At 41.7% G+C, this 20,248-nt stretch overlaps 2 protein-coding genes and 1 long non-coding RNA gene across 4 annotated transcripts in view; 1 reads left to right on the top strand and 2 right to left on the bottom strand.

Moving 5' to 3' along the window:
• Window positions 1-20,248, bottom strand: part of FILIP1L (filamin A interacting protein 1 like) — a 182,625-nt gene that overhangs the window by 128,341 nt on the left and 34,036 nt on the right. The window lies entirely within an intron of this gene.
• Window positions 1-20,248, top strand: part of CMSS1 (cms1 ribosomal small subunit homolog) — a 177,411-nt gene that overhangs the window by 132,888 nt on the left and 24,275 nt on the right. The window lies entirely within an intron of this gene.
• Window positions 1,470-18,623, bottom strand: LOC310676543. The gene is made up of 4 exons (XR_014510602.1): window positions 17,991-18,623; window positions 8,926-9,110; window positions 2,089-2,514; window positions 1,470-1,829 (listed from the first exon to the last, which is right to left on the bottom strand). It is a non-coding gene; the product is annotated as an uncharacterized lncRNA (long non-coding RNA).

Here is a 20,248-nt window from a genome sequence, read left to right as displayed (position 1 = left end):
CAATCCTCAGCATGCAGAATGGAACCATAAATAAATATTTTGATTACCTCTAAGGTTCCCATGAAACCTTTGTCAGTTGCCTGTGCAGCTGCCCAAAACCACTCAATCCACACTTCTGCTAAGAACTGTGATTCCCTCCCTCCCTCCAGGTTCTCTGTAAGGCTTTCTTGGGGTAGGGGGGCTTGAATAGGCCTTTGTGGTGTTTTTACCTATTTCTACCCTACCTTTCTGCTAAATAGCGCAAAGGCAGCTCATGGGAAGTGAAGCAGTTATAAATCGTTGATCACAGGAGCAGTAGTGATACAGAAAACAAACAGGCAATTAAGATTTTTAAAACGCAGAGTAAGAAGGCTGATCGCCGAAGAATTGATGCTTTTGAATTATGGTGCTGGAGGAGACTCTTGAGAGTCCCATGGACTGCAAGAAGATCAAACCTATCCATTCTTAAGGAAATCAGCCCTGAGTGCTCACTGGAAGGACAGATCCTGAAGCTGAGGCTCCAATACTTTGGCCACCTCATGAGAAGAGAAGACTCCCTGGGAAAGGCCCTGATGTTGGGAAAGATAGAGGGCACAAGGAGAAGGGGACAACAGAGGACAAGATGGTTGGATAGTGTTCTCAAAGCTACCAGCATGAGTTTGACCAAACTGCAGGAGGCAGTGGAAGACAGGAGTGCCTGGTGTGCTCTGGTCCATGGGGTCACGAAGAGTCGGACACGACTAAATGACTAAACAACAACAACAAAACAATTCCAGCCCCTTCCACCCCCCCCCCCCAGATCCTTATTATGAAGATGCCATTCCTAACTAGCAACAGTTTTTTCCTCTGCTCTGTAGACATGTCGGGATATCTGCACATATTTATACATTGGTTTAACGAATGAATAAGGTCAACTCTCAGAGCCTAGTTTCCATTTGCTAACATCCTGTGTGCCTCTAAACGCTCCATGCCCTTGCCATACTTGGGCCTTTTGACTAGGCCACCTATCCTATTTGCTTGCCTGCTGTTTCTCTTTCGGTTACATCGGCGCCAAGGTTTTTGCTAGTTATCTTGCTTTTTATTAGCTGAAGTATGATGACATGCCTGCAGATAGTGCTTGTAACATTCTTCTTGACTTAAGGAGAGTGAATATCCCACTGTGCGGAGGGAGGGCTATGGGCTTCAAAAGGAAAATAGGAACACTTCCAAGAAGTGAGTAATGTTGTTTTATTGTCTCTCCCCCCCCCCACCCCACCCCAATCATAGGTGAAAACAGACAGACATGATACTTCTCATCCTAGTGTGCTGTGCTTCTGCTGTTCCACTTACTGTACAAATCTCTAAGCAGCTTTCAAATCCTACACCCCCCATGTAAAACCTGACGCATCCCAGTGGAAACAAAATAGGTTTTTTGTGTGTGTGTCCCCCCCCCCCTTTATTTGTTGGAAAGGGTATTGTACTTCAAACCAGGATGCTCTATATATTATACTGTTTAATGCTGGAGTGGCCTTCTGGCATTGCTTTTGCAAATAACCATCCTCTTAGTCAATAAATTTACTGCATGCGCTTCTAAAATATAAACTCCTCATTGACCCAGAGAGCAAAAATTCAATGTACATTAGTGGCGTGCTCTGGGACATTTTCATTCATACTTTTTTCATTTAAAAGTTTGGTAGGCTTGTCTGCAGAGCATTTTAAAACCCCTCTGATAATCCCCTCAGACTCCCATGGCGCACATTAATCGAGACAAGGCAGATGAGGTGCAGACGGTGGAGTTCACAGAGCACATGCAAGCTGATCCTTCATTTCAGCAGGAGCTCTCCCGCCTCCCCTTTCCAAAGCAGTAGTTCCTGCAAAACAAATGCCAGGTTGCATTTTTTAAAGTGGCGTTCGGTATGAATTCTGCCATTACCAAAGCTAGGGCCTGTGCATTGAATTTGCAAGCTGACATTTTGATTCAGTGGTTGAAGTGGCGAAACCCTGGCCAGGAAGCCCTGGCTGCTAGCTCTGGAAGGGACCACCATAGAAACGTAGGAAGCTGCCTTATACCGAGTTAGTCCATTGGTCTTTCTAGCCTATTATTGTCTTTATAATGCCTTTATAACCTACCTGGAGATGCCAGGTATTAAACCTGAGAACCTTTTGCATGCAAAGCAGTTTCTGTACTGCGGAGTTTCAGCCTTTCCCCATCAGTCAGCATGAGAGATGTTCGCTCTGCAATTTGGGCCAATTGTTTTAGCGTTTTGAGATTTGTATACAATCTTGGATGCCTTGCAAGGGCTTTTATAAATGCAATGTAGAAAGAATCACATCCTGGTTCTTAGGAAGCTCAAATCCTACAGTTCTTCGGAACTGCTTCTACTCCCTGCTTTGTGGTTGCTGACTTGCTGTCATCCCATCCCTCCTCTCTCTTCTCCAGCTTTATTTTTGGGTCGATTGGGATGAAATCTGCAGACAAGGCTGCTTCTTCTGATGGTATGAGTCTTGCCAGATACCAAAAGGGTATAAAAAAGGATAGCAATCTCTCCCAGTGTTCTGTGGGCAAACGAACAGGCAGAAGAAAGGTGACCCCCCTAGATAAGAACCCTGCCTGATCACAGAGAAATTGGGTTTTTATGCCTTTAAAGTTGGGTTTGTTGTGAAGGAAGAACTGCCAGGGATTTGCTTTCCTCCCAGTGGTTTTGTTTGTGGGCACTGATTCAGTGGAATTACGTTGGTGCCCTTAGGTGGTATTGCAAGCACACAAAGCAGCGAGCAAAGGATTTGATTTGAGGCGTAGGTTGGCATGGGTAATGGAAACTTCCATCTTGAGGACCCAAAGCACCTCTCACCCCCTCCCCTCCTCAATTGTCCTTAGTCATCTGCCAAAGCTGCTTTTTGCTCGGTGGGGGAAGTTTGAGAGTGAGTGAAACAAGTAAGGCAGAGCGATACATAAATAAATTTAAAGGACTCAGACAGATTTTAAAGGAAGACTACACACACACACAGAAGCAAAGAAGAATTGTAAGGGGTGGAGGAATAGTTAATACACAACAAGCACACTTAAAGCAACACCAAAGAAAATCAAGACTGAATGAAAGGATAGCTAACAGAATGGTTCCTGGAGTCCATGTGCAAAGGCAAAATTGCAATAACTCTCCCTCCCCTGTGAACACCTTTACCTGTCCTAAGCGGGCCTTGCCCTCCTCCTTTGTTTAGTAGCCTCTGGAAGCATGCCAGGGCCCTCACGTGACCATTCCAGAGCTCATTAAGCAAGGTGAAGAACTTTAAAACCGCTTTCCATGGTGTGTTCCAGTCTTCCCATTTATTTATTATTTATTTAGGGGCTGTGCACCCAAAGTCATGATCATGTAAGTAGATTATGTGTACGTGGCGGTCCCACTGTATTATTGTTAATTTGGGTTTTTTCTCTCTCTCTCCTTTCTCTTTCTTCTTTATTTTAAATACAGCTTTTCCTCCTTTTTAATTTTCCCCTCCTTTGATTGTGTTCTTTTTAATATTCTGAAGATTTCAGGGCTTTCAAAAGTATTGCGCCTTGCTGTTCTAACTACTGAATTCACTAAAGTTTCTTTTTTTAATATATAAAAAACTACTGTTCTTCTTTTAGGAAAATATTTAAATATTTTTAAACAGCACTTCCATTTAAAATATTGTGAGGCTGTATATAATCTAAAAACACAATACAAAAGTAAGAACAATAAGAACATCCAACGAAATCAGTAAAAGCTGGTTGGCAAAGAATCTCAAGTTCATAAGACTGTTTTCAGGAGATGTCTGAGAGCATGTAGGCAATTGTTGAGGTCCTTCCAGCATTCTGCAGGCCTTGTGACATCCTTACGGTCTAAGAAGTGAAACTTAAAGCTATCTGCCAAGACACAGGTGCCAATTACTCTCAGAGTAAGAAAGGATCTTGATTATTTTACAGGACACAAGCAGCCTGACAATAAATCTTTCCAGGAGTTGTAAAATTTGTACTTCACTTTCTGGAACAGATTTTTCGGACAGTTGTCAATGAAGTACTTTGAAAAGTATGCTTTATCCAGTCAGAAGTAAATCCCGCAAGGCTTTAAATAACCTTAATGTAATGTCTTTGTGGTTACACATGAGAATAATTAGTAGGTTCTGTCTTGTTTTATTCACTACACTACTGGCACGGAATCTGAAGTCCCATAGATTAAAAATGACATGTCTCTCTCCCCCTCCCCCACCCCTTGGCTTTTAGAAATTCTTTGTTTAAGCCAGTCTGTAATAGGCCTTTCTTATACATCTGAAATAAATTGATCCTCCTTTCACAAAAGTGTGTCTTTGTCATTCCATTGCAATATTATAGATGCTAATGTTATTACAGACATTAATGTACTGTTCGTAGTCCAACCTTTCATGGAGCTGCTTCAAAGACTGTATCTCAGCCATGGGAAACCTCTGATCCACAGGCCCAGTTAGACCCAGCACAGATCCCAGTTTGGCCCACGAGGCCATTACCCACAAACCATGCCCATCTTCTTCTCGCATGGCATCATATGTGTCTGCAGAGGAGAAACGCTTCATTTGGCACAAGCAGTTTGAATCCAATTTGCTTCCTGCAAATGGACTTTGGAGAAGCTTGCTGTAACTGCTAATCAGCTGATTGGTAACTACAGCAAGCCTTTTTGGAGGCACTCTTCCAGCACCAACAGGGCACTGTAACTGATGATCAGTTGATCGCCGGTTACAGTGACCTGCATTGAACTTTCCCTACCTCTGGTAAACATGGAGAGCAATTTCAAATAGGATATAATATGCAATCTGTATGTCAGTTATTACATACAGCGGTATCTCAGGTTACATACACTTCAGGTTACATACGCTTCAGGTTACAGACTCCGCTAACCCAGAAATAGTACCTCAGGTTAAAAACTTTGCTTCAGGATTTCTGAGAACAGAAATCGTGCGGCGGCGGCGCGGCAACAGTGGGAGGCCCCATTAGCTAAAGTGGTGCTTCACGTTAAGAACAGTTTCAGGTTAAGAACGGACCTCCGGAATGAATTAAGTACGTAACCAGAGGTACTACTGTACGTATTGATTGTATGTGTGGGTTTCTCCTTATCATCACACACAAGGATTTTTTTTTAACTATGAATTAGAATTCTGTAGCACATGAAACAGGTCTTGGAAAACATTTTGGCTGGGATTGAAAGCTCTGCTTCAGGTGTGCTCAGTAGGATTTTAACACTTACCCAAACAGCAGGCACCCTGCCCTGCAATGCCATTTTGCAAACAGCTTTTTGAAAGTCTAGGTGATCCTCGGACTAGATGACCCTCAGAGTCCATTCCAACTCTTCAGTTCTATTGTTCTCAGTCCTCTGAGTTTAAAAAGCTGTTTGTCGTGTTACATTGGTTACCTGCTGTTCACAATCCAAAAGCTCAATTGGGTGTGTAGAACTTGCTATGTGGTATTTTTTTTTTTTAACCCAACCAATATGTCCTTTTGAAATTGTCCAACATTCTTTTGAAAATTGTTTAAGAGGAGTTAAATTTAAGGGAAATAATTGGGTGATTTACAACTAAATAAAAATGATTTCAGTGGATTTACTATATGACTAACATTGGCTAATATCCATAACAACAGCCACTTAAGATCCTGGATAAATGATTGGTGATAATTATTAGACTGCAGACTGTTCACAAGGCATCACATATTTCAGTAGATTTTGCTATTCATCCAAGAGCAAATAAATAAATAAATAAATAAATAAATAAATAAATAAATAAATGGTTTATTTGTTTCCAGGTTCTAAAAGTCCTGTAATAGCAAAACAATGGGATTTTCCCATTGACCCTCATTTCTGTTTTCTTCAGATGGTTGCATTCACAATGCCTAATACCCCTTGGGTTTGTTTTATTTTGTTCGCAGTAAGGTCAACCAAACATAAAAGTCAAATTCAGGGCATAACAACATAACTTTGCCTCAGCCGTTATCTTTCTCGATGGTGCATAGGTCCCTGTGAACTCAACCATAGTTAGATACACAAAATCAGGGTGTGTTTTCCCTTCCAGTTGCTTAAATCTGATAGACTGCACATGGCTTGTATTCATATCTGTCTAAAGTTGTTGTCAGAGGGCCAACAGTAACCATTAACATGAGCAAAGGTTTACTTTGCAGGTTTGATGGGAAATGTACCCAGGTCTGTTCAATTTCAGTTGAATTCCTAGACTATGCCATCACTTTTAATGCACAGGATATAATCAAATGTTACTGGAGTTCCAAAGCAAGTGAGAAACATGATCAAATAATTGCATCTGATACTTAAGCAAGACTCTGCCTAACATATTAATAGCATGTTGATAGCATAATTTGTTTTGTTAAGCCTATCTACAAAGTGTACTATTCTCCTATAGGCTTTAAGCATCCCTTCCACCGGTTTTCTGATAGGGTGTTACCCTTTTGTGTTATGTGGGTTAATAACAATGATCCCATTTGAGCAGTTGTTGTTGTTGTCACTACTGTTACTATTAACTAACAACTACAGGATTGAAAAAATGGTTTTTGCTTTTTGGTAAATTGTATATATTAAACACACACACCTGTACAATATTAGGTTTTCATACTTGGTTCAGAATGAATTCTGATTTAACCTGGTAACTTCAGCATGAAAAGCATGTGTTTTGCCTCCACTGACAGAGGCAATATGTCTTAGAATACCAGTTGCTAGAAGTCATATGTGGGGAGAGTGCTGTTAATGCTCAGGTTCTGCTTATGGAATTCCCATGAGCATCTGGTTGGCCATTGTGAGAACAGGGTGCTGGGCTAGATGAACTTTTGACCTGACCTAGGAGGGCTCATCTTATAGTCTTCCAGTTAGAGATGTGTGATTTATTCTGCATTGAAATTAAGCCAACTACTACTTGGTTCAAGAAAAACAAAAAAAGGACAAGATGGTTGGACAGTGTTCTCGAAGCTACCAGCATGAGTTTGACCAAACTGCGGGAGGCAGTGGAAGACAGGAGTGCCTGGTGTGCTCTGGTCCATGGGGTCACGAAGAGCCGGACACGACTAAACGACTAAACAACAAATTTGTACTGTTGTCTAATCTTGTTCAACATAAAGCTTCAGTTGGCTTGCGTTGAAATGTTCAAGGACTTCTTTTTTCGACCCCCAACTTCAGCTGGTTCCGTAAAAGATACAGAAGCATTTTGCTTCTTGCATCTTAAAACGTTTCTATGCATCTCTCTCTGCACCTAGCACAGAGAAGGTAGTTTGTCATAGCTTTGCCCTTTCTCAAAGACGTTTTCTAAGTTGATGCCCTCACAGGTTGTACAGTCGGAACGGTTAAAAAAGATGATGAGCATATCTGTGCAGATGAGTCAATGCAGATACTTGCTAATGCCTTCCAAGAGTAAAAATCTAATCTGTTTGCATGACAGAAAGTTTTAAGCTAGTAGAGGAAACATTACCTCATTACAAAATAACCAAAACCTTTTAAGATAGTGCATATGTTGCTAATATAGCCGTTAGGCACAGTGAATATTGGCTGTAGTTGAGGAGGAATTAAAGAACCTCTTAATGAGGGTGAAAGAGGAGAGCGCAAAATATGGTCTAAAGTTCAGCATCACTGAGATCATGGCCACTGGTCCCATCACCTCCTGGCAAATAGAAGGGGAAGAAATGGAGACAGAGATTTTACTTTCTTTGGCTCCAGGATCACTGCAGATGGTGACAGCAGTTACGAAATTAAAAGACGCCTGCTTCTTGGGAGAAGAGCAATGACAAACCTAGACAGCCTCTTAAAAAGCAGACATCACCTTGCCGACACAGGTCCATAAAGTTAAAGCTGTGGTTTTCCCAGTAGTGATGTATAGAAGTGAGCGCTGGACCATAAAGAAGGCTGATTGCCAAAGCATTGATGCTTTTGAATTATGGTCTGGAGGAGACTCTTGAGAATCCCACAGACTGCAAGAAGATCAAACCTATCCATTCTTAAGGAAATCAACCCAGGGTGTTCACTGGAAGCACAGATCCTAAAGCTAAGGCTCCAATACTTTGGCCACCTCATGAGAAGATAAGACACCCTTGAAAAGACCCTGATGTTGGAAAGATTGAGGGCACTAGGAGAAGGGGACAACAGAGGACGAGATGGTTGGACAGTGTTCTCAAAGATACCAACATGAGTCTGATCAAACTGCGGGAGGCAGTGGAAGACAGGAGTGCCTAGCGTGCTCTGGTCCATGGGGTCACAAAGAGTCGGACACGACTAAACAACAACAACAAAAGTGCCTTATTCTACTCTGTTTTATGCTGACAGCAATGCTGAACTCAGTTGTGCTGCCCTTCATGAGGAGATCAGAATTGTGTCCCTCAAATATACTGTTTCTTAGCTGTGTTTCATATTGTCTCCTAGATTATAAATGACATTGTTCCAGCTTTTTGAAATAGTATCTTAGAATAGAACATGGAGGTAGATTTATCTGGAACTACATGAAAACACAAAGTAGACATGGTAGAGCAAAAATGTGATTTTAAGAGGATAACATTCTAGACTTTGTATTTCTTGAACACACTTTGTAAATATTTAACAGCATAGCATTTATGGGCATAGTCAAGCTCACTACAACTTATCATTCGTAATGCCAAACCATAGTTTAATGTTTTATGTTAGCCTTTACGGTGCCATTTCCCCCCCCCCCCCATTTTGCTACCCTTTTGGCATTTTTAAATTAGATAATAAACAGATTCATCCATTGATAGAAAGCCATTTGATCTATTAAAAATGCTTTACCATTTTTACTAGGAGAGCAATAGTAAAACAAATTGATGCTAGCCGTCAAAAAGTTGAAACCGCTTATTCATCTTGAACAGATCCAAATATAGATTTGCACTCTATTTTGAGGGGCTGGTGGAATAAGAACAGTGCTTAAGGTACTTATCTAGCTACTAGTGTTCAGATAAGGTTGTACAAATGGTCTCACCTCTAAGCAACAACACATGGCTTTGCTATGAGATACTTTGAAGATGCCGTTATGGTAGCAAATAGTCAGCAAGTCTCTTGTTTCCTGCTCTTGGATGGCTCTGAAGTAATGTGTTATTGCCAAGTCAATGACCTTCACTGAACTGGTTATACAAGAGCAAATTGAAGATGTGCCATGTCATCGTCCTGGAGATGAAAGAATGGATCACCTTTGCTAATTGAAAATACATTAATTTAAAAACATGATAGATTGTTTGAGGTTCTCTAAAGAGATCCTTGCAACATTTGGAGTATTTATGTGCTGTCGTCAGACAGCCAACATGGTGAAGTGGGTAGAAATATCAAACTTGGATCAGAGACAGCTAGGTCCAATCCCCAGTTCAGCCACGGACCTCACAGAGATACCTTGGACTAGTCACTTTCTCTCTGCCTAACCTACCTCATAGGGTTTTTATTCTGTGAACCTCCCTGAGATCTTGTGAAGAAGGGTGGTACATAAATCTAATAGATTAAATCAATCAATAAATAAATGCCATTTATGCTCACTTAAGTCACTTGGTGGAATAGCAGAATGCAAATGCAGTAAAGTCTTTTCCTTCAAAGAAAGTGTGTTTGAAAAATGTACCCATGCTGATTATTGTAAACAGAAACAGGTTGCCTGCAACTTACGCACATTTAACTTGTGCACATTCTGCTTTACATGCTTGGCTAAATGAATGAATGAACAGGGGTGAGCATCTAGGGAAAAAAGACTTGGGTAATCCCACCTGCAATTGAAGCCAGTGTCTTTTGACTATACACAAATTTAGCTTTAAGCACAATCCCCGGAACATAACCTCATGTAAAGTTGTGGGCTTACTGTATTTGAAATCAGGATGCCTGAGAAGTGTTTGTGTCCCTGCCTCGCAAGCATTTTGCCTAAGCTCCCTTAACTATATGTTTAATTATTCAAGGCAGATTTGGTTTAATGAATCAGGTTTTAAGCAGCTCTTACACAAACTTCTTGCTGCCTCGGTTGCTTTTCGGTTCTTAGTTTCTGGGGTACGAATGTCACTGCTATAATTCTATAATTAGTTTTCTTAAGGTTTCTTGACTCAGCCCCATTCTTTTAAATTTGATTTCCCATCATGCCTGTTGCCTGCCTCAGAGTGTTGTTAAAGGGCACTTTTTGTTGTCATATGTAACCACTGGGTTTGCTATCACACACAGAAGTAATACCGTTGAAGTCAACAGGATGCCATTGGCGTGAGCTAGTGTACATCCAGCCAACATAGCATGAGCAAAGGCTGCATAGTTTGGTAGATGATGTGATGATAATTACTCATTTACCCTAGGCAGTGTCTTTATGGTTCTAGCTGAGCTGGCCTGTCTGAAAATGAAAATTATGTTAAATTAGTTCCATATGCCCCTTCGTAATAATTAACTACAAGCTGATAAAGATCTATCTGGAGTCTTTGACCAGCTTGTCATTACATGTACTGTTTCTTACTTTTAGAATGTGGGTAATAGTGCATGTAAACACAGAGGTCTGAGGGGCGGGGCTTAAAAGCCATTAGTGCTTGAGGAATTTTAGCTAAATGCAGGACTGGAGTGTACTAATTATTACATTAAGGCTAATGTATTAGCTGCAGTTAAGTCAGTCCATGTATGCACTTTCCAGGAAAAGACTCAGCTACATTATACACATGAAAACAGACAGTGGTGAATCTCGGCTCTTATAAGTTGCATTCTCTCTTTTCACGGAATAAGCATTAATCAAACTTTAAATGCTGAAAGAAGAGCACTTCTTACAACTTAATTGTCAGATGCAGCAACGGCGTATCTGCTGTAATGGAAAATCCACTCCTGAGCCAATTCCTTTCGCATACAGAGCTCCTGTGTTCCCAGGCTCTCTCTGTTCAATTCAGTTGGATGGCTTTAAAAGAGGATTAGACAAATTTGCGGAGGACAAAGCTATCAATGACTCCATAATCAGAAGCATTTGCCTCTGAATACCAGTTGATGCAAATCACAGGGGGAGAGAGTGCTCCACTGGGAGGTTCCCCCCTCCTGCTGTTTTGCTGCCACACCCAATTTAAGGTGTTGACTTTGGAGTATAAAACCCTCTATGACCCAAGTACTTGAAGTAGTGCTGTGACCACTATCTGCTGGCCTGAGCCATAAGCTTTGTAGGAAAGTCTCTGTTTGTGGTCCCATTGACACAGGGGTCTGCAAACTTTTTCAGGAGGGGGCCGGTCTGCTGTCCCTCAGACCTTGTGGGGGGGGGGCAAACTATATGGGGGGGGGGGATGAACGAATTCCTATGCCCCACAAATAACCCAGAGATGCATTTTAAATAAAAGGACACATTTTACTCATGTAAAAACATGCTGATTCCCGGACCGTCTGTGGACTGGATTTAGAAGGTGATTCGGCCTGATCCGGCCCCCGGGCCTTAGTTAGCCTACCCATGCATTGACATTTTGCAGTGATACAGAGCAGAGCCTTCTCTGTTGTTGCACTCTGGAGGTGGAACTACCATCCACTGGAGGTGTAGCTGACCCCCACATTGTTTTCACTCATGCCTTTTGAGGATAGATTAGCCAAATAGCTGGTTAGTTATCGGCCTTTGGATTTAATATCTGTAGTATTGTAGTGCACTGCATTTTATGGAACCCTTTGGGATGAAAGGTGATTTTTTTAATATAATGAATAACAACAACAACTAGTAACCAGTAGCAACTATGGGTGCACAGTTGTTGTTGTCAGTGTGTGTGTGTGTGTGTGTGTGTGTGTGTGTTATGTACATAATTTCCTGTAACACAGATCTGGAAGGTCAAATGCATGCCACTGTATAAGGTAACTCAAAGAAGGAAGGAGGGAGCCAGATGTAGACATGTGGATATGGGTTGGTATTAGCCCAAAAATCAATCTATTTTGGGGGATGCCTGCTTATGACCCCCTGTGACGAAACATTATCCAAGTTCTAAAACAGTTCTAATATCTGTAGTAAGGTTTAAGGTTACACATACTTTCAACGTGAATTCTGGTTTCACAGCTGATAGCCGTACATATAACTATTCTAAGAAAAAGAGGAGCGGAGGGGATTTGTCAGACTCGTCTACTATGAGAGCAATCCTTCCTGATGCAAATGTCCATGTGTTATATTTAATGGCTACTGTTTCGTTGAACTTTTAAGTTATGGAATTTACTATGGGATACTGGGCCAACACAATATAGCATTGGATAGATTTCGGCTGAACTTTCAGTGTAGGGTGACTGATGAAAGAAGGATAAATTGTACTAATATGTGGTAGAATGGCTTAGTGAGAAACACCAACAACTCCAATGATTTGAATAGTTCATATAATGTTTTTTTGAACTGTTTTAGAAGGCAGTCTGTGACATTTTTATGGACTTGTTTTCCTGGTGAGATAGGGTGGAATTATTCTCCTTCAGGTATAATATTTCATTATAATTATAATTTAAAAGCATTTTTTTGGCTCCAGGTTAAGATTGTCGTGATAGCACCTTGTCATTTGCAATGCAAGTTCTCGGTGAATGATTGGGCAATTACATAATAGTTATTCACATGCAAGGTTGAAATGGCTGAGGTTCTGTTACATTTTGGAAGTTGATATTCTCTTGGGAGATGTTAGCCTCCAAATGTCACCCAATAATGCATTGATCTGCTTCTGTAGTTGCTGACAGATGATGCAATTATCAACTGACCTCTGCTGAGCATTTCTGACCACTTTGTGTACTTAATACTGTCCTGGTTTATTACTGTCAGCTGTTTATCAGTTGCAAAAATGGCTGCTTGTGCACGGTGACAATGACAAGACAGCAAGTCCTATTCATCTCCACAAGCACAGCAGCATGCAAGCTTGTGCTTTTGTAGTGTTACCGTATTTTTCGCTCTATAAGACGAAACTATAAGACTCTATGACTATGGAGCCAGAGGGGGAGGCAGAGGAGGCAAACCCCAAGGAGGCTGGACTGATGGTGGAGGAAGTGGCTATCAAGATGTCAACTATAGGGATAGTAACTACAGAGACGCAAGCTTTCAAACTGGGGGTTATCACGGCGGTGGCGGCTATCAAGGAGGTGGCTATGGTGGTTATCAATCTTCATATTCAGGAAGCGGATATCAAGGTGGTGGCGGCAGCTACCAGCAAGACAACAGATATCAAGATGGGCACTCCAATGATCGAGGTGGAGGCCGCGGAGGAGGCCGGGGCCGTGGTCGTGGCGGCCGTGGCGGGCAAGGAGGTGGCTGGGGGGGAGCAAGAGGTGCACAGAACTTTAATCAAGGGGGGCAATTTGAGCAGCACTTCCAACATGGGGGATATCAGTACAATCAGTCTGGATTTGGACAAGGAAGACACTTTACAAGCTGAGGCTGCAAAAGCTTCCATTTGGGCAGAGCTCATGTAATAGATTTTCTATGGTTTTCTTTCTGAATTAGTACCAGGCCATGTCAGGCTGCTTCCGGAAAATGAAATGAAATGAAATGAAATGATGACGCACCAGACCACAAGACGCACCTAGTTTTTGGAAGAGGAAAACAAGAAAAAAAATATTCTGAATCTCAGAACCCAGAACAGCAAGAGGGATCGCTGCGCAGTGAAAGGAGCAATCCCTCTTGCTGTTCTGGCTTCTGGGATAGCTGCACAGCCTGCATTCGCTCCATAAGACGCACACACATTTCCCCTTACTTTTTTGGAGGGAAAAAGTGAGTCTTATAGAGCAAAAAATACGGTATTTCTACCTGGTAAGGATAGAGCTGTCAAGTTCTATCTTACTTTGCAGTCTTTTCCACTGTGTAAAGTTTTCTGCCTGAATAAGAGATTTGATGTGTGGAGGGTCACTACAATTAGTTTTGAAAACACAAACAGATGAAGCTGGTGATGATAGGTGGTGGGTGGATGGTTGCTTCCTACCTCCTTGGTCACTCCAGCTGGGTGTGTGTGAGAAGTTGATTATATATTGATGGTTACTGCTTCAAGCAGGCCTGCATAACTTGTGGCCTGTCAGGTACTCAACAGCTTCTTTGTTTTGGGATTCCCAAGCAGGTCACAAAAACAGGAGGTTTGTTAAGGCTCCGGTGGACTGCCATAAATGCCTATTGGGACTGCATATGGGGACACACAGGTTGCGTGGACCTGACTTAAACTGATCATAGTTAGGGTAATAGCAAAGTTTGATAACCTAAGGTGATGCCTCCATATCATTTCTGCATTTATTTAGAGGACCATATAATATCCACCATTACGATACTCTTCCTCCATGGAGCTCAAGACTTTGATCTCCTTTGATTTCCACAACAAGTTAGAGATGGCCATCCAGTAGGGTTTGTGGCTGAACAAGGATTTGAACTAGATCTCTCCCCAATTCAAGTTAAAAGCTATGGGCCAAAAGAGACATGATACTTGGCACTGTGCAGTTGTATTTTCTTTAACAGCTGTATTGGGGGAGCTGGATTGGGGCAATGGCATGGGGGAGGCAGAGAATGCAGCTTTAACCCTTTGCCTCTATCATGCTCCTAAGCAGAATTGCCCTTGCATCTGCTGCTCGCAATGGGGAAAGACTCACGGATAGATAGAACTGAGTAGTCTTACTGAATAATAGAACAGGAATAAATTGCTGCTAAATTCTCCAGAAGGGTTTTGTTTTGCGTCTTTGTCTGCATTTCTTACTTCTTGCAGTGCGGTTCTTTGGAGGGCACAAGTTCATGTCTATTATTTTAAGAAGGTTATGGTCCTTAAGATTCTGCGGCTTAGAGCCAGTAGAAAGGTCCCAAAGGAAGATGTGCATAGTGGTGGAGGAGATATTTCCCATATTGCAGGATACGGCTCTTGGTTGTTTCTCCATTTAAATGGCTTAAATACTTTGTGTGCATCGGAGTAAATCATGCAGGTCCTTCCCACAAGGTTCAGCTGGCAAACCTCAGTACATTTCACACATTTTAAAGCAACATTTCTGCACAGTGTCTGTGGGTTTTGTTTATAGGAAAAGGAGACACTAATCCCCAGATTAAAAAACCCCCCACAAAACTTGTTATGCCAAGACAATAGAAACCCTTTTTTTAATCTGTAGGGGTTGAGAGTTCCCATACTGAGCTAATAAGTTCTGCAGAAAGGTCTGGAATTGTCATTACCCTCTACATATACACCGGACACCCTTTCCTTATAAAAATTAATGTTTTTTTGGTGCTGTTCTCTAGTAGGAAGAGCTTTTTCACCTTGTAAAATACTGTACCTCTGTTTTGTGATGATGCAAGGTGACTAGAATCAATGCTAAGCTAACTTGTAAAAAAGCTCCTTCTAACCTAACATTGCAAGGAGTCTATGCAACTAAGTGATATAACTAACCTATAACAAGTAAATTAAGAGCCCAGTTCTGTTGCAACGGCCAATGCAGGTCTCTTTGTTCTAGGTTAGATTGCTGGGGTGGTACCGTCAGATCCCGAAGCTCTTTTTGTTATCGTAACAATAAAGTATTGTAATTGGCTTGTGGGAGAGAGGGTTTGGTTGCTGTTGGTGAATCCTTGCTTCTCTTCAAGCAACAGGGAGCAGAGTAATTCTTTCCCCCAGCTTCTCCTACCCTTCCTTACTCTGCTCTGCCACTTTAGTCCTGGTTCTGTCTTCATGTATTTGTGTTAGCTGCCAATCTTCTGGGTTCAAAACACAGTTGGGTGACTATATTGATTACCCTTTGTGATATCTTTTCTGGTAGGATTTTGGTTTTTTTAATCTGTTTTCCTTTCCGCCTAACCTGGCTTGGCTTTTGGACACTGGACAGAATCCACAGCTCAGAGGATGGTTCATAGCTCAGTGGTTAAGCAAGTGTGTGTGTGGAGAACGACGTTTGCCTGATATCTTGGAGAGCCAGAGTCAACTGTAGTGGATTAGATGGAGCAGTGGTTTGTCTCAATATAAAAGCAAGTTTATATGTTCACCTGATGGTTTGTGGCTTCCTGTTTGGATTTTGTTGGATGATCTGCAGAGTCATTGGTGGGTGGTCTGCTTTGGGACAGAGGTCATATAGTTCATATTTGGCTCCTTGCAACATTGTGATTAGACTTAGGCTCACAGCTTTAACATCTCTGGTCCATAGGGATGACTAGTGAGGTTGGGTGGAGGAGGAGCATAGCTCCATTGACAACACGAAGTGTACAACACACAGCGGTCAACTCCAGTCCGTCTAGTGAAGAAGACAGTACCTTGATTCTGTCCTCCTGACTCATGATCTAGTCGTGATGGGAAATAAATGGAAGGAAGGTTGTGCTTTCTCTGGTGCTTGCCCATGCCCCCATTTATTTATTTATTTATTTATTTATTTAGTACATTTATATTCCTCCTTTCATCACAGAAGTTCAGGGTAGCACGCATGCCTCTCTGTGTTGCTCATTCCCCACTTTGAGAATCAATAACTGAAGGCATCCCCTATTCATAGCTAAACAACCTTCCCATTACCAAGCAACCAATTACTGTTCTGGAATATTATCAAGCATCTTATTTTAATATCAGCTGGTGCCTGGGCTGCGGCACAGTTAACACCAGCAGATTTTCCTGAATGACTCTTTGTGTGCTTCAAGTCAAGCCTTTTGCAATACAGAAGTTACCACAGCTCATTTGTATGTGATGTGTAAACAAAGAGATGGAGAAAACTATGAGGGACAAGAGGATGAAAGCATTTTGTGTGTGTTGGGCATGGCATCCTAAGCACATGAGGTCAATGCTTTTGACCTCTCCATATGGTGGGGATTTCCTACCGTTGTTCATTGTCCTAGGGCAGGTAGGTCAGTGGGTTCCATGAACATTGTTATGTTTTAAGCCTTGTATTAACCTTGAACATAAATAGCAGGTGTTAAATGCATCACTTCAGCTACTCTGAAATTTGAACTAAGCACTCAGCTGGAAGTGCAATGTGGCGGGGGGGGGAGGGGACCTGAATGCTGGAGCTTGCAAACCTCTGCAGAAACTGCTTCTAAGTCGGAAGGCTAGGTAGTACCACGTCCTACCGCAGTAATTCAATGCTTTGCTATTTTGACTTTGCACTCTGAATCCTCTCTAAGCCCTGGTTCCATGAGCAATTACTTCTAGAACAGTATTTGGTGGAAATCCCATTGTAGCCTATCACATTCATAGCACTGTCAGAATGGAGCAGGGAAAATTAGATAAATGGCTGGCAAGAAATAGGATTTCCCTCAGGCTGTATCTTTCTCTCATCTTCCCTTGGTAAAATGCTATTTTAAATTAGTTTGTAGAAAACAGGCACAGCTTCTTCAAAGAAGTATAGTCTAACTTAAAGTTATCACAACAGACAACATTCTTAAACAATTTATCCACTGGTTTTACAATTCGGAACGCAGAAACCTTGCCTTATAAACTAAGTTATTCCAGCTCCGTTGTCTATACTGGTGGGCAATGGCTATCCAGGGTTTCAGACAAGGGACATTCCTAACTCAACTGGGAGATGCCAGGGATTGAACCTGTTACACATGCAAAACATAGACTCTACCTCTAAGCTACATTTCTTTTCCATTAATAAGATAGGGCAAGTTAAGAAAACAAAAGAGGAAAATACATATAAAGAGTAATGATTACTACATTTTTCTACATTTACAATCAGTACAGGAGAAAGCCAAAAACAAAACAAAAATGATTCCTGTTAAGCAAGGTATTGTGTCTTCCACTCTACTGTTTCCTGTAGTTTTGTTTCCCTGCTGCTCACCTTCTCTAACTTAACTATGTTGGTCAGTTTTTAACTGATGTTCGTCCATATGATCACATAAGCCCTGTCAAAAAGATTTATAATCCATCTTTCAGTTGAAATGGGTTATCTTTTTCTTACAACCGAAACAGTTTACCACGCATGCTGATGCCCCGAAATAAACGACCCCTTTCAGATTTATTTATCTTTTTAGAATACAATTCCCAGCTCTACCTAGAGATTCCACAAACTGAATGTGAGACATTCCACATTCAAAGCACATTCTCTCTTAGTGCACCACATTCCTTCCCCTAAGGATAGAGAAGTTGTGTTTTAAGTTGTATGTTCCGAGAAACATTATTTACTTACTGCAACAAGCACAACATGATGCAGTTCAGTTGTGATATACTAAGGTGACATTATGTGTCCAATTCTGCCCCATACTTCAGATGATGGGAAGGGAGACGAAGAAGACGAGAGTAGACTATTGTGTGCATTTTTAGGGTACTTGGCATCAGTGTGTATTCATTTCAGCTTTGCCCTTGAGTAATGTGCAAGTGAAGACACAGCCTAAGTTAGTGGTGGCCCTTGAATGTGCATGCCTTGTTATGACATCATAAATAGTTGGAGTAACAGCTCCCTAAGTAATTCTTTAAAAGCTCTGAGGTTTGGAAAGAGCTCTTATTTAAAATGGGAAATTAAATGTTCCTTTGATAAAATGTGAACTTAAAAAACAAACAAAAAAAAAAGGATTTGGCAATTGAATTTATACAGAGCGTTTAGCGGCTACGTCACCATGCAGATTTATAGCAGAAATGAGTATTGAGAGCCTACTTAATAGGCGTGATTAAATAACAAAAGAAAATTTGGTAACGTTTGAGGTTTGCAAGAGGTTTAAATGTGCTCCACAAGACATTGCTGTAAATTGTCCCAAAACAATTATTTTAACCTATTATTTCATTCTGGGCTCATGAGAACATAAACCTCGCTAAAACCGCAGCCGAAGGGCACTCCCAGAGTTTTCAACCTTGGGAGATTTACTCATCAGCACAATATGATGACACCACTTCACAGATAAGGGGCCTCTCAGGGCTGCCTGGGAAACGGAGACAGAAATTAAGCCAGGCAAGTTATCGTGAGACAGGTTTTGGCATTTGTTTTTGGATGCTAAGGAAAGAATATATCCAGTCCCTAGACCCTATCCAGCCTGATTTCATAGAGTAGAGGTAGGAAACATTTTTCCGCCTGAGGGCCACCTTCCTTTCTGGAACCTCTTGTTGTTTTCAGGGTGGTTGCCCCCTCTGATTTTCTCACCCTCAATATATTTCTACTTTTGCAAAAGTTTTGGGTTTCCTTGAACATGCTGATACTTGTTTCCCACTGGGTTCCTGCTGGTTATAACCTTGTTGGCACTCACTGGCTGCATTTGCAGTTAGAGGTAGTGATGATAAAGGATGCAATCCTGTCTGACTTGCAAATGCGAAATAGCATTTACAAATCAGAGTAGAGCCTTTTCCTGTCAGATCACCTCTCCGCCACTCCGTTGTGCGACATCACAACTAGGGCATTCATTCCTAAGTTATAAAAGAAACAAAAGAAACCCCTACAGCTCACTTTTTGCCAACTATACATAAACTGCTCAGAGTATAATGATGGTGGGGCTAATAATAATAATAATAATAATAATAATAATAGCTGCTGTGTATTGCATACGATATATACAATAACTACATGTTGTTAATCTTTGCATTCACAAAGATTTGGATTTTACCTGTTTTATGGCTGCCTTATGCAACGAGACCCTTCTCCTTACTTGAGAAGCTGTTTAAAAATAATTCTTCAAGGAAACTCTGAATGAAATATACCAATATAGCTCAGTGCTGCCTAAGTTGTACTTCACCGGCAGGTGCAGGAGCCCAGAAATACACTGTTCTTAGAAAGGGCACTTCAGCAAAGTTCTGTCATTTCTGCTGTTACTTTTCTAGGCCTTCGCACTTCTCTATTTAAATCCGCGATCTTTTTTAACATGTGGAGAAATTAGAGGGCCATTCCAGACTCTTGTCACATTCAAGCTGCAGTTCCTCTTGGAGGGGCCAGCTTGGAAAGACAGTAACCATTTATTCTCCAGTTAAATCTCCCTTGAAAATATTTTTTCACATCAGCCACCACTGAAGGAAATGTACCACTCTTTCCAACGTAGCTCTGAGCCGTAGGTGGCACTGTGGGTTAAACCACAGAGCCTAGGACTTGCTGATCAGAAGGTCGGCGGTTTGAATCCCCATGACGGGGTGAGCTCCCGTTGCTCGGTCCCTGCTCGTGCCAACCTAGCAGTTTGAAAGCACATCAAAGTGCAAGTAGATAAATAGGTATCCCCTCCGGCGGGAAGGTAAACGGCGTTTCCGTGCACTGCTCTGGTTCGCCAGAAGCGGCTTAGTCATGCTGGCCACATGACCCGGAAGCTGCACGCCGGCTCCCTTGGCCAATAAAGCGAGATGAGCGCCACAACCCCAAAGTCGGTCACGACTGGACCTAATGGTCAGGGGTCCCTTTTTACCACTGAAGGAAATGTACCACTCTTTCCAATGTAGCTCTGAGCCTCTTAGTGCTCTGTATTGCAGATTTACTCC

Source organism: Podarcis tiliguerta (genome assembly GCF_965153285.1).
Source record: "Podarcis tiliguerta genome assembly, chromosome: 4".
NCBI classification, from domain to species: domain Eukaryota; kingdom Metazoa; phylum Chordata; class Lepidosauria; order Squamata; family Lacertidae; genus Podarcis; species Podarcis tiliguerta.
Note: the sequence above shows the minus strand (reverse complement) of the source record. Positions and strands in the feature narration are given on the sequence as shown.